Source organism: Euprymna scolopes, chromosome 29 (genome assembly GCF_053919585.1).
Source record: "Euprymna scolopes isolate OS-2025 chromosome 29, ASM5391958v1, whole genome shotgun sequence".
Taxonomy (NCBI): Eukaryota; Metazoa; Mollusca; class Cephalopoda; order Sepiida; family Sepiolidae; genus Euprymna; species Euprymna scolopes.
This window is the reverse complement of record NC_136510.1, coordinates 25628982-25643524: the sequence shown is the minus strand read 5'-3', so window position 1 is coordinate 25643524 and position 14543 is coordinate 25628982. Positions and strand designations below refer to the sequence as shown.

Genomic DNA, 14543 nt, shown 5'->3' with positions numbered 1-14543 from the left:
ACATGACATTAAACTATATCCAGTGGTGAAGCCCCAGCTTGCGGGCTTTGGGGAGTGTGGAGCCACCCTTTAATTGCCATTGCTCCCAGGTCCACTCTGACCCGGAGTGGTAGTACCTGTTAGGGTCCCAACTATGGGTTAAATAGAAACCGACTTGAAAACAACAAATATATTCTATTAAAAAATTTTTCTTCAAAATCTTTGGATTCGGCATTAAATAACCTGAAAAGGGTTGATATGCCGTAAAACAACCAACCAACCAACCTTTCCTGTACATATCACTTATTGTTTTTACTTTGCTGAACCTCATAAAAAGATTGATATTTTATCATCAACCTCATATTTTGCGAAATAAATTTTTATTTAATCTGTTCCTATTTACTTGCCTCCCCACGTGGGCGGAGTTAGGCACAAAGTCTGTTTTAATGTGGGGGAATCCAGTTCTTCAAAAAGAGGCACTCAGGATAGGACCAAAAATAAATATTGCCTCAGTCTAGAAGGATTTCTTTAATGGTCGAGGTCAGAAAAGGTGAAGTGCAGTCTCAGAACACATACTACACTGTGATCTTGGCCAAAAGGCCATTAATAAGTATTTGCACTTAGAGGAACGTTATCTTTTTGCCGATCTACAAGAGGCGTTAAAAAAGTAATGCCTGCTATTTTTCATTCCACCCAAATAGATCAGAAGGAATTGCAAATTGTGTTATGTTGACTCAACTTATGCATTCATAACTTGAAATTTTCATGTCTCTGTTGCAGAGATTGACAGTGTGAGAATCTTAAGAAAGTAACCCCTATCATGGAGGTGTGTCAGAAGCAGAGATACGTCATTGAATTCCTAGCAAAAGTGGTAGTAACTATGTAGAAAAATAAATTCTGGAGTACTAAAGGTCGTTCGTTTTAATGGTACCACTCCTGTCTTCATAGCTCTTCAACTTTTTTTAGTTAAAATCCTTGTATGATAAAGCGTGCTCTGGACGCCCGTGCACAACCATTGTTCCTCGCTTGCAAGAGTTCATTGAGAATGGTGGTGACTGTGTAGAAAAATAAATGCTGGAGAACAAAAGGCCGCTTGTTTTAATGGTCCACTCCCATCTCCGTATTTCTTTAACTTTTTGGGTAAAAAAAAACTAGGAGGCTTTATTTTTTGAATGATCTTCGTAATAGATAAGAATTGGTGATACAATCTTTAATATTGGCATTTTAGAAAAATCAATTCCAATATAATATTTAATAAAAATAATGTTGATTAAAATCACAATATTAAGCCAAATCAGATCATCCCATTGACATATTAAAATGTAGCAGATGTTAGTTTTCAACAGAAATATATTCATAGGGTAAAGTGATGTGAAATAATCAATCTATTGTATTACAACTGTTCTCGCTAATCTGGCACGCTGAACAGGTATGACTTGAAAGGAAGATGGTCTCTTAAGTAAACAAACATTATACTTGTTGTGATAGGGGCCACTAGTCTAATAAAAAAATTTTTTTTAAATATCTAGACACATATTCCGGAAGACCGATCTGTAAAGCAGTACGGATAAATGCTTTAAAATGGAAATCGTGCAACTTTAAACAAGCCCTGAGATACAAATGTAACTCATAAAAAAAAAATAATAAACTGTTATACCCAGGATGGGGGCTCCTTGATCTCTGGGAACTAACTGAACTAAAATGGAACCAAAAAATGTAGAAATTTTAATTTTATATTCATGAATGTTTCAGTTTTGTTGAGACTTGGGTTAAATCCAAAAATTTAGTACACAAAGTTAAGACGTCAAATAGACTCAGGTTAGCTGAATATGAAACAGAAGTTACTAAGCATGAAACGAAATACGAAACCATATGGAAGAACTTCTTGTTTTATTATGAAGCAATAATTTCTATAAATATTTTTGTAATATTTAAAATATATTTATACGGAAATAATTAAAATCTTTTAGATTTTTGTAAATAAATTTCATAAATCTTATCACATAATTTTGTCATAAATAATGTATCATAAAACAAGATGGCTACCTTCAATTGAATTATGAAACCAAAGTTTATTATTTTCTTTATTGTTTCATTATTTTCTTGATTGCACAAGAAGTGTTAAAATTAAAATATTTTGAAATAATTCATTTTTATTTATTTATTTTTATTCCCCTTCACCCCTAACAAGGCACATTGCCACTTAGACATAAGGAGCTACTAATTGGGACCATGCCTAACAAAGACTAAGGTGTTGGTTTACGTATTTGAACTTCTGCATATCAGTACAGTTTGGGAAATAGGCAGCAGGAAGGGAATTCCAAAGTCTAGTTGTCCTAGGGAAGAAGCTATTTGAGTAGAAAATTTTCTGATATTTAGGGACCTCAACAGTGAAGGGGTGTGATTTTGTTGCCAAGTGGGTTTGTCGGTGACATGTACATCGAGGGGCACAAGTGCAACGAGTTCATCAGAGCACCTCCCATTAAAATACTTGTGAAATAGGCACAGCGATGCAACATTGCAGTGATGGGACAAGGATTGGAGTCTAGTTGACAAAGTGGGATATATTAGATTGGAGACCCCTTTTTTAGACCCTATCTAAGAGGGAGAGACTAGTGATAGATGCACCAGCCCAGATGTGGACACAATACTCCATTACATGAGTTACTGGTGGCCTTATAGAGCCTTTGCAATATCCTCAAGGTATTTATTCCAGTTCATATTTCCTATGAATGTTAAACTAAGTTTTGAAGAAAAAATTCTTAGGTAGGGTGTTATTTGTCATGGATATCGGTGGTTGGAGAGGCTTCTTGTAATTGTTAAAGGAGAGCAGCTTAGTCTTACTAGCATTAAATATCACCATCCATTTGCATCCCCATTCAACTATGGTCTGGAAGTCATTTTCAAATGATTCAGCCACTGTCTTGAATTTGTGTACATCTGTTCTTCCCTCATACATGTTATAGAGTTGTATCATCAGTAAATATATTGATCTTGGACTCAATACTATCAGGGAGGTCATATTGATGAATATTAGAAATAATAGTGATCCAAGGATCGACCCCTAAGGCACTCTTGCATTAATGTTATTCTGCTTGGATGAACATCTATCAATAACAACCTGGATGGTCCTATTGTCTTAGAAGGCTCTAATTATATTTAGTATTCGTCCAATTATACCATATGATTTGATTTTCAATAGCAGCCCTTCATGCCAGATTTTGTCAAAGGCTTTGGATATATCGAGGGCTACAGCCCTGGCTTCACCCGCCTTATCCAGTGCATATTATATGCGTTCAGATATGACTGTTAAAATATCTGCAGTAGAACGACATTTCCTACATCTGTACTGTATATCAGAAAGATTTCCATGTGGTTTCGTATTTCGCTTCATATTTAGTAACTTCTGTTCCATTCCATATTTTAACTAAACCATGCCACATCCGGCATCTTAACTTTGTGCACTGAATTTTTGGATTTTTGAATCGAACAATAGCAACGTGTCTTTCTTTCTTGTTTATTTTCTAATAATAATTTTAATGAATAATCTTAATATTACAATAATAATAAAAAGAAAAGGAAAAAATAATCTTATACACAAATAAAAATTTTGATCTTAATCTAATAAAATAAAAATGAAAGGAAAGTATTTCTTTTACTTTAAATGTAGACATGAATTTATTCCCTCATTAAAACGGAACAAAGATATAAAAAAAAGTTTTATCGTATTTTTCTTATCAGTTAGTCTCGGTTCAACGATTTCAAGTAATGAATAGAAATTAAATTGTGAAGCCTGCTATTTATCTATACAAACAAATGCAAAGGTTTTGTTCCACCTCAGGTGCGTGATATCATAAAAAAACTTAGACACCTCAAAAGCATGTGGACCAGATCTCATCCCGGCTGTGCTAATAAAAAAATGCTCTGCTGAGAGTGCTCCAGTTCTCTCCAAACTTTACAATAAATGCCTTAACGAACAATATATACAGAATCTGGACAAATTAAAATATCATATTTAAGCGTATTTTACGACCTTTCTGGTGAAAGAACTGACCCACTAAATTTTCGCCCCATTAGCCTCCTCCCACTTTTCGCCGAAATATTTGAGTCCTTAGTTTATCAAGCCCTAGTCCAACACCTAACAGCTGCTAAACTCCTGACCGACAAACAATATGGATTCAGGCAAGCCCGTTCAACAGCAGATATCTTAACTGTAGTCTCTGAACGTATATACCGTTCACTGGACAAAACAGGGGACGGTAGAGCGGTAGCCCTTAATATATCTAAGGCTTTTGATAGGATATGGCATGATGGTCTTCTAAGGAAAATTAGATCATATGGTATCACTGGAAGAATACACAATATAATTAAATCCTTATTAAGTAAGATAAAAATCCAAGTTGTCCTCGACGGTCGTATATCTAAACAATATGATATAAATGCGGGAATACCCCAGGGGTCTATCCTTGGACCTTTATTGTTCCTGGTATTCTTAAATGATTTCCTTGATAAAATTGTTTCGGAGATGGGTATATTTGCAGATGACACCACCCTCTATAACAGGCATGAGGGGGAAAACAAATCAACACATATCGAAGGAAATGGCAGAATCACTAGAGGATGACCTCCAATCTGTAGTGGAATGGGGATAAAAATGGATGGTCACATTCAATGCTACCAAGACTAAGCTTGTTTCCTTCAATAACTATAAGAAACCTTTTCTACCACCAATGGCAATGGCTAAGAATACACTGCCTGAAAGTACTTCCTTTAAACTCCTTGGCCTAATGTTTTCAGGGAACATGAACTGGAATATATACATTGAGAGCATTGCTAAGGCTGCTGCAAAGAAGGTAGGCTCTCTCTACCGTGCCAGAAAATTACTTACGCCTGAAAGTATCCTGTACCTCTATAAGACCACCATTCGCCCATGTATGGAGTATTGCTGTCACATTTAGACTGGTGCATCTGCTGCTTGTCTTTCACTCCTGGACAAGGTTCAAAAGAGAGTTGCCAACCTGATAGGTCCTGAACTGTCATTTAAGCTTCAGCCTCTGTCCCATCGACGAAATGTTGCATCCCTTTGCCTGTTCTCCAAATACTTTAATGGTGAATGCTCTGACGAACTGCAAGCACTTGTACCTCCTCGACGTGACTACCCCCGACAGACCTGACAAGCAGCTAAGTCCCACCCCTTTACAGTAGAGATCTCTAGGTGTAAGAAGGCCTTTTACTCAAATAGTTTTATCTCCAGAACTGCAAGTCTTTGGAACTCTCTTCCGGGATACTGCTTTCCCAACTGTACTGATATGCAGAAATTCAAGTGTAATGTGAACAAACATCTTTCTACTCATCTCCCTTCATAATGCCCACGCAAATTGTCGCCCATAGTAGCCTCCTACTTCAAAGTGGCACTTGCCTTGTTTGGGGTGAGGATTGAATAAAAACAAAACAAAAAAAAAAAACCTGCCTTATCAATCTAATATATAAAAGGCTATAAGTCTGTCTCCATATTTTCAAACGTTACAGAGGTAACGTCACCAGCTTTGAATGCCACAGTTTTGCTTTCAGTTTCGATTCTAGCTGATAGCATCCAAATACTTTTTTTTTTGTTACTTTTGAAACCATGACTCTATTATAATATATACGGAATTTGGACAAATTAAAATATCATATTTAAGCGTATTTTACGACCTGGTAAAGTCGCCCCCCTCCCTCGACGTTAGTATTAATATCAAAACCGCCTACGCTTGCTTAATCCTATGGTAGCATTTATTTCTCTCCCACTGCTAGGGACAGAAAATGAGATTAAAAAGTTAGCGCCCCAGAGGAGGAGCACTCTGACCCTGCAAAAGATGCCTGTGCAGCCCAGTCAGCATTCCCCAGCAGAGGCGCGTCGGGCGATTAGCAAGTAACTAACCCCTTCTTCTCAAAGAGAGAAGGCAAAGCTTTGAAGGTGAACTACCTAGAACTGCACAGAACCAACATTACTCTGCAATCAACAAGGAATACTCTCATCTCTGTTGGAAAATTTTACAATAAACATAAAATAATCATAAAATAAGTTTGGTACAAGGCTATTCAAAACTGTGTTGGCTGCTTTATGCAAATGCCCACAATCAGCTTTGGATACTCTTAATTTGCATATTCCTTTTTATAAAGCGTTTCTAATAAATTAATATTTTGTAATATACATTTCTAATTTGCATTGTAATATTTTCTTATCTACGCGTAATAATTTCGTTGATAGTAAAACGTCTGGGATGCTGGGAACAGATGGTACACTTTGATCATAGCCTAAAAGGCCAAGGAATCATAAGTGTTTTTATGATTACGCATTTTTGAATGAATGAAAAAAAAATTCTGACTTAATCGATTATTATATTATTTTTAAATAGGGGGTGGGTAGTCTTGTATAAGTTTTGTTGTCGTAAGATTATACTCCCAGGAATTACCTCCTACGTAGTTAATGGGATGGGGAGGGGATAATATAATTTTTATTTTTGTCTTAATCCTGGGAAAGTCGAGCATATAGGAAATCGTTTGGATTTTCTCCACAATCAAAACTGACCTTGTGTCTACCTTTGCCCTCGTAGGGGAGCCGAGTAAATACGGAATCAACTGGATTTTCCCAACATTAAAACCGACCTGGTGTTTAACTTTATCCTTTTGGCGGAGGAAAATAAACAAATTTTCCTGGATTAAAAATGGGAGGGGGGGGCGACCTTGCGACTAACTTTGCCCTCATTGGGGAGTCAAGTAAACAAGATCCCTTTCAAGTGTCTCTCAAATCAAGTTTATACCGTTTCTTTCTTTTATACCTCCCCCCCCACCCCCGTCCACGCGCACATAGTAAGATCACGCACAACCAATACCTGTAAGTTTACTAACTTAAGGTCATTCATCAGAATCCACTCGTAACCACATACACACACACTGTCGTCGGTAAATTTACACAGTAGCCATAACCTTATATAATAATCACGCTACAGAGAAAGATTAGAGCACACACACACACACACACACACACACACACACACACACACACACACACACAGGCGCACGCACATCCATGCGATTCGTCCGATGTTGATGATAGTATTCCATTAGTACCGACTGCACATCTTTTCAGTCGCTCGCCTTAGACGGAAGCAACTGTTCTGTTCGCTCTACGGTGAAAAATTGGATTCGTTCTTTTTCCGTGTCCGCTTGTTTAGTTTTTATCTGCGAATTGTTTATTTATTAATAATCGATTGTTTATATCAGAAACAACAAACGGAAAGAGAAACGGTAAGAAAAATGAGAACATATATCTATATACTTTTTACTTTAAATTCTTAATTATTATTTTTTTTTTTCCGGTTTTGTATGAACAACTCTGTTCTAGTCGCTGCTAATATTTTCTAAATTAACTTTTTTTTTTTCCTCCTTGGGATATGTGTTAGTTATATTTTTGCGTATGGCGGAAGAAAAACTATTTTATTGATAAAAACGAAATACTAACAACTCTTTTTCGCTGTTCGTTGAACAACATGCAGTAATGTCGTTGTTTATTAAAAAAAAAAAAAAAAAAAAAGGTGGGGAGGCTGGAGATTCGGCCTTCAGGCACAGAGACCCCGACCTTTTATATCAGTATAAACTGTAAAGCATTATTCTGTGGCCACCCTCCATGTCATTACCTCCTCCTTGGAGGGAGGTGACGTTTGTTTCTAGCGTCGATCGCATAAAGCACTTTTACCGAGAGATGCCGAAAGGTGCGATCAAATTTTGCCCCCCCCCCTCTCTCGCATAGTGTAAACCCTATTTAGAAGAACTGGGTTACTTCAGGTTAAACTGACCTCTTGCATAACCTTGCTGCCGTGAGAGTGTGGTAAACACACCCCCACCCCGGCTAGGATCAGAGTGTAGTATCATTGATGGTATTTTAAGTCGTGGGGCTGGTAATTATAAATTGTTCATCCTTAAAACTAATGTCAACAAATTCTTGTCATAGACCTAACCATGAATAATCATCAAACACACCATTAATACTGACTACTCTCATAGTGTCCCTCATCTTTCGGCCTTTCGTCTCAAATCCTCAAGCGATTCTTGACTTTGGAGCCTCATAAAGTAAATGTGGTATTTTGGTGACTGCTAAATAGGATAAAAAGAATATGACCATAACCTCACGCTCACAATATTGAGGGCGCCGTTGTGCCTAATTCATGAAAACTATGTTATATAATTTTAAAAAATCTAATATCTGTCCTCGGTGAGTGGCGACAAAACCCTAACTGGGACAATTTTACTTATTTATTTATTTCTTTATTCCAAATTATTTGTCTTAATCCAGAGGATCCCTTTTGAGGGAGCTGGATAATATCATCAACATTTAAAACTGACCTTGGGTTTAAATTTGCCCTCGTGGGGAAGCAAGTAAATAAGAACTCGTTGTTCGTAAAATTAAAGTAGGTTTGATTGTTTTGTTTTGCGGCATATCAACCCTTTTCGGCTTGTTTAATGCTGAATCCAGCACCTATTTACTAGCTTGCCCATGAGGGTAAAGTTAAACACAATATCGGTTTTTGTATGTGTTCAATATCCAGCTCCCTCTTTCCCCCCTCCCCCCACAAAAAAGGCACAAGAGGGATTTCTCGTCTGACTGATGCTGAATTCAGTCTTTTTTCTTTTTTTTTTTATTTTTTTTTATTATTATTACATTTTCACCCCAAACAAGGCACATTGCCACTTTGGTGTAGGGGGCTACTATCAGGGGAAACAACTACTGGGGTACTATGTAGGGATTTGGGCAGCAAGATGTTGGTTCACGTAAGTTGTTACGCTTCAATATTTTTTTTTATATTTTCATATATAATATTCATAAATGTTTGATAGCATAATAGTCGATAGATCAATTTGTTTTCTAGTTGTATATTTGTAATTTTCTAGAGATGATGATGACTAATATCATTATGTACTCATTAGGAGTTCTCACACAGGTCAACATAAGAGATTACTCACTGGAGTTTGAGTGATAACAAGTCTCCCCATATTCCCAATACGCTCCACCTCTTTCGATAACCTTTGCAAATGACTTTGCATTATCACAACAACTGCTTGCCATTGATTTCTCACTGGCAGCAATTATTGGTGTTCACTGGGATCTGGGTGGCAATAAGTCTCCCCAAGGTCCCCGTCCTCTTTGCACTCTTTCAGTGGAGGTCTGATTAGTGCTCTCGCCTCGGGTTTTCCATCCTCCTTGACCCTTCATAGTAATTTTATGTGGTATCAGCCAAGACTGATGCCTCCTTCCTTTATATATAAATATATATATATATATATATATAGATATATATAAATTTGTTTAATGTTTTTGGGGAAAGAATTCCAACAAAGTGCTCGATTACAAAGAAAAACTTTTTTCGATATAAGAGCTTAATATTTATTTAATTGTACAGAAGTTCAGAAAAACATTGGCACCGTCGGTTTCAAGCCCAACATAAAGGGAACCAGTTAATGGTAACACGTAAACGATGTTCGGCTCTCGTTAGCCACCAATGTTTTTCTGAACTTTTGTACAATTAAATAAAATATATATATATATATATATATATATATATATATATATATATATATATTATTATTATTATTAATAATAATAATAATAATAATAATAATAATAATAATAATGTAGAAGTGATGATAACAATGACTGATAATACTATTGGGATGAAACAACTGTCGCCGAAAAATGCGTGGTATGTCCGCCCCTCGAAAAGTTCATTCGGTTGTAAACATTTGAGCATACCACTCTCCCCATATTTAACTCGCTTTCCAGATAACATTGAAAGCTACTACACCCACTACCAACCTTGACATAGAGCAGTCCGTTTTTTTTTTTTTTTTTTGTTTAATGTTTTGTGTGTTTGTTTGCTAATATTTTAATGATTTTTTTTTGTTTTCGTATCCATGTGTTGTGGGCATGTCCTTTTGTTTGTTGGCTTGTTACATAATCATCACTTCTTCATTTGCAGAGTGAGTAGCTGATTGCATGCTAAGTTAACAAAGTAGTTAAAAGTCCAATATATATATATATATATATATATATAATAAAAATCCATGTGAAATCTTTTTTCATTTTTCTTTTGCCTCCTGTTCCCCTTACCTCACCCCCTTTTTTTTCTTTTTTTTTTTTTTTTTTTTAACCAAGTAAGATCTGTGACTTACTTGTAGTTTCATTAAATACTTTTATATGCAAAATCCGATCCTGCATTTTGCTAATTCCTGCCCTCTGATGAGAAGGAGAGTATTTCTTCGAAACTCCGCGGATTAAGGACTATCCACTTATCTTGTGTTTCCTTTTTTAAAATTAAATATGTTTTTAACTCTTTTTCAAGATGTCTTTTAACATGTTTTATTAATCATTTGTTTCATATATATATATATATATATATATATATATATATATAAAATTTTAGTAATTCAATGATTTAAAATTTACAACGTGACATGGTTAAATTTCAAATCAAGAAAAAATGTTTATTATATTTAAGATAAAGAATACACTTCAATTGCTATATCTCCTTAACTTATAGTATCACTTGGTTTCCACATCAGTAGATCTATTGGATAACTTTATTCTGAAGAGTACATATATATATATATATATATATATATATATATATATATATATATATATATATATATATATATATATATATATAATATTACAATAATAATTTTTAATACCTAATGACATTAGTGTTTCATCCTTTCGTGAATCATCTCACACACACACACACACATGTGTGTGACCTTGTGTGTGTGTGGAACGGTCTCTACCAAACTACTGTCAATGTTTGGTCTACAGGCTTGGAATTTGATACATAGGGATTCAGGCCTGTGGAACAAATTCAATTTGCTTTTTAACCAGTAAAAATAGCTGCTAAGGGTTCAAAATTGAAAAAATTTGAATTTGGTAGCCTGTATCTTCTACACCTGTGTAAATATACATTTATACATTGAATAATGTTAAGTTTTAAAGTTTTGATATGCATATTGACTTAGCTCACCAGCATTGTTTATTAAGCTATGTCTTGGTTTCGATTTTAGCTGATGGTACCCAAGTCATATTTTTATTTTTAACTTTTGAAATCGCTGCTATATATTAGATACAATATAATAATCAATAAAGAATTAGCTTTATAATAATAATAAATAGAAAATCAGCATAAATCAAAATATCACATTTCAGCAAATTTTATGGCTGGACAACATTGGCAATGTGCTAGTGTATGTGTGTATGTATATATATATGTGTATATAAAAATTGTATACTTTTTAAAGTATATATTTCTTATAAAATAGTCAAAATTGTTATGAATAGTAAGCTCAGTAAAAATATAATATTGCCTTGAGTGTATATATATATATATATATATATATATATATATATATATATACTGTGCATTTTCATTTCAATTACCACAAAAAGTCAATCCCCAGTCATGATTTTATTTTTTTAATATAGAGAAAATTTTGTACTTACTTTTTCCATAAGCGTTTTACACATATTTCATTGTGCATACAACCAATACTGCCATCACACAGATCATCAGAGACAGGAAAACTTTATAGACATTCCTTTTTTTTTTTTTTTTTTTCTTTGCATTTTCACCCCAAACAAGGCACCGTGCAACTTTGATTAGAGGGCTACTATCAGGGACATAAGCTACAGGAGTACTATGTGGGGAGTTGAGCAGCAAGATGTCCGTTCATGTTACACTTGAACTTCTGCATGTCAGTACAGTTGGGGAAGCAGGAACCCGAAAGGGAATTCCAAAGGAGCGGTTCTGGGGAAGAAACTACTGGAGTAGAAGGCTCTCTTACATCTAGGGATCTCAGCTGTGAAGGGGTGGGATTTTGCTGTTTGTCGGGGGGTATTTACGTCGAGGGGGGTATTCAATCAACTTATGTGTGACTAAAATAAGGATTAATATGATGTTTCATTTACAGATTAAAGAGAGATGATTTTTTTTTTTTTTTAATGTTTTACCTCATTTAGTTGTTTCGATTTTTACAGTAAGATAATGGCAAGAGTAAAAAATAAATTAATATTCCACAGTGGTCCGGCTAGTTTAAAATAAACGTTTTTTTCTTCATAACTTTGTAAACGTGAAACATTGACATTTTGGTGATTTCGAAACGGATTTCTCTTTTAAAATGCGACCGTAAAGAAAGGAAAAGAAAGAAAAAAAAACAATTTGCCTTTTCACTCGCAATTTAGAGAAATCAAAGTAATCACTCTAAAGAAGCATTTGAACACAAATGCGAAACATTCCCCCCCCCCCTTCACGACAAAGGACCTAGTAATTCACTCCTGTTCATCCATTCGTTTGTTTGCATTCTTCTCAATAACCACGCCTTGAATTTTTTTAAATTTTGCACAAACATTAGTCATGGTAAAAGTAAATTTTTGTCAGAATGGATTTTCATCATTCATTAAGTGGCAGTAGCAGGGGGGGGTGATCAAAACAACAGTAGGCAGAGGTGTTAAAAAAAAAAGTGGGAGTTGGCAGGCGGACAGGCTCGGACCCGTAACTTGCAGGAGGGTGAAAAAAAAAAAAAATGTGACGTCTTTTCCGATATCTCCATCGCCCGACCGGAAGTCAAGAGCATTGAAATTAAGCGGAGTTAATCCAACGGCGATGATGACTTGCTAAAATGTCGGCGAAAAAATCGACCCCCCCCCCTCCTCCCTTTGTACAAAACTGCCCAGTTTAGGGTGAAAGAATTTTTTTGGGCCAATTTTTTTATATTTGTCGTCCGAAGGGTTGAACTTCAACATGATACCAATCTCATGAGGATCCGTCGCCTCTGTTGAAAGTTTTTGCGAGGCATACAAACACACACACATATTTTTGCCTTAATATATATAGAAGATAGATTATTTTTTCGACTTCAACGAGTAAAGCAACTTTTAATGGTCATCTGTAATAATTATTCTTCTGGAGGCAAATGAGACAAAATTATTTGAGAAATAATTTGTTTTGGAGAACATTTTTTATTACGGCGTTTGATTTTTTTTTTTTTTCCATCAATTAATATTATAAAAATAAAAACCATTTAAAAATGAGAAATTAAGCAAAAAATTTACGCCTTCAAATAAAGACTATTCTTTTGTTTGTAAAAAATAAATATTTTTTCCTAATGTTTGATTAATGTCGAAAAATGATAAATGATTGATGCTCAAAAAAAAATGATTTTATTGATAAAAATCTATTTTTGTTTGTAATAGTGAAGTACATTTTTTTATAATTAATTTATTTGCAAACTGTTATCCTCATCTTTATAGTTGTTTCACGGCGTAAATAAATATACACATTACTCATCTCAAAGAATTCCAATGATTAAATAAGTTTTCATAATGCTTGATTTAAAAAAAAAAACAAAAAAAAGATATTTTTATAATGTTTATTTTTTACAAAGTAAATATATATTTCAAATAAAGACATTGTAAAGTATCTATTTCCAAAGGAATTTAGATAAAATATTTGTAACCAGGACTTTGTAACACTTCTAGTCATCCATACTGACTGGAGAACCCCCGATCAAAATTGGAAAGATGTCTCTTCTGTTTAACCATAATGTGTAATGTGAGTCTTAAAGACAGGTTTAGATCTGATGACTTCAGAGGAAGATTAACTCTGGACAATGTAGGCAGATATGTGTAGAACAACACCATCACCACCATAGCCTTGAGTCCCTGGAGGGGCATGGGCCATCCGCAGCTTTGTAGATGCTTTTGCAGTGAGGAGTTCTTTTTTTGGGGTGAGGGTACTGGCCCCACACCCAACCTTCCCAGAAGGTACATACAGCGTCTAGCCTTCTCAAATGGTACTGGCCAGGCTCAACGTTGCTTGAATTTGGTGATGTGGCAAGTAAAATCTTTGTTTAGATGGATGACATATCGGCAAGTTGAAATGCAAAATGTTCATTTTGACTGGCGAACATATTTTTATTTATTTCTGCGCATACCCAAATTTAATTCATTTCATCAAGTCCTTTAATATTCTTTCTTATCTATCTCTCGATAGCTCAAACAGTAGGGAATATGGCTGGAGCACTGAATGTTTTGGTTTCAATTCTAACTGATTGCACACTGGTCACTTTTTTTTTTAACTTTTGAAATCTGTACTATGTATAAGGTGCAATATAATATTCAATACAGAATTGGCTTTGTAATAATAGATACGGCATCTGCATGAATTAAAATATATTTAAGCGTATTTTACAGCCTGGTCAAGGCCAGGCGCTCCCTGCTAGTACTAGATAAAAAAATTGCTAAAAATAATTGCTGTGTTTCGGATTAGAATTAGCCTTATCATCTATATATATAAAAGCGAAAACGTATGTATGTATGTATGTATGTATGTACGCTTTTCCTCGATGTCCACAAAAGGCTTCTTTAAGAGAAGCGCTTGCTCGCTTCACAACTTAAAACTTTTTATATCATCTATAAATTGTAATATCTCACAGTTAATCACGGAGCTCGCCTGTCTATTTAATTTTATTGACTTTAA

General features: G+C 34.9%; 1 protein-coding gene across 13 annotated transcripts in view; it reads left to right on the top strand.

The window, feature by feature from the left end:
- Positions 1-14543, top strand: part of LOC145252556 (5-aminolevulinate synthase, erythroid-specific, mitochondrial-like) — a 232690-nt gene that overhangs the window by 160317 nt on the left and 57830 nt on the right. The window contains exon 1 of one of the 13 annotated variants that reach the window (XM_080112113.1): positions 6509-7269. The exons of 11 other annotated variants lie outside the window; for them this stretch is intronic. The gene's annotated coding sequence lies outside the window, so the exon portion shown is untranslated. Of the gene's footprint in view, positions 1-6508; positions 7270-14543 lie in introns of those variants that run through there. One more of the 13 variants, XM_080112121.1, reaches the window with a different exon arrangement.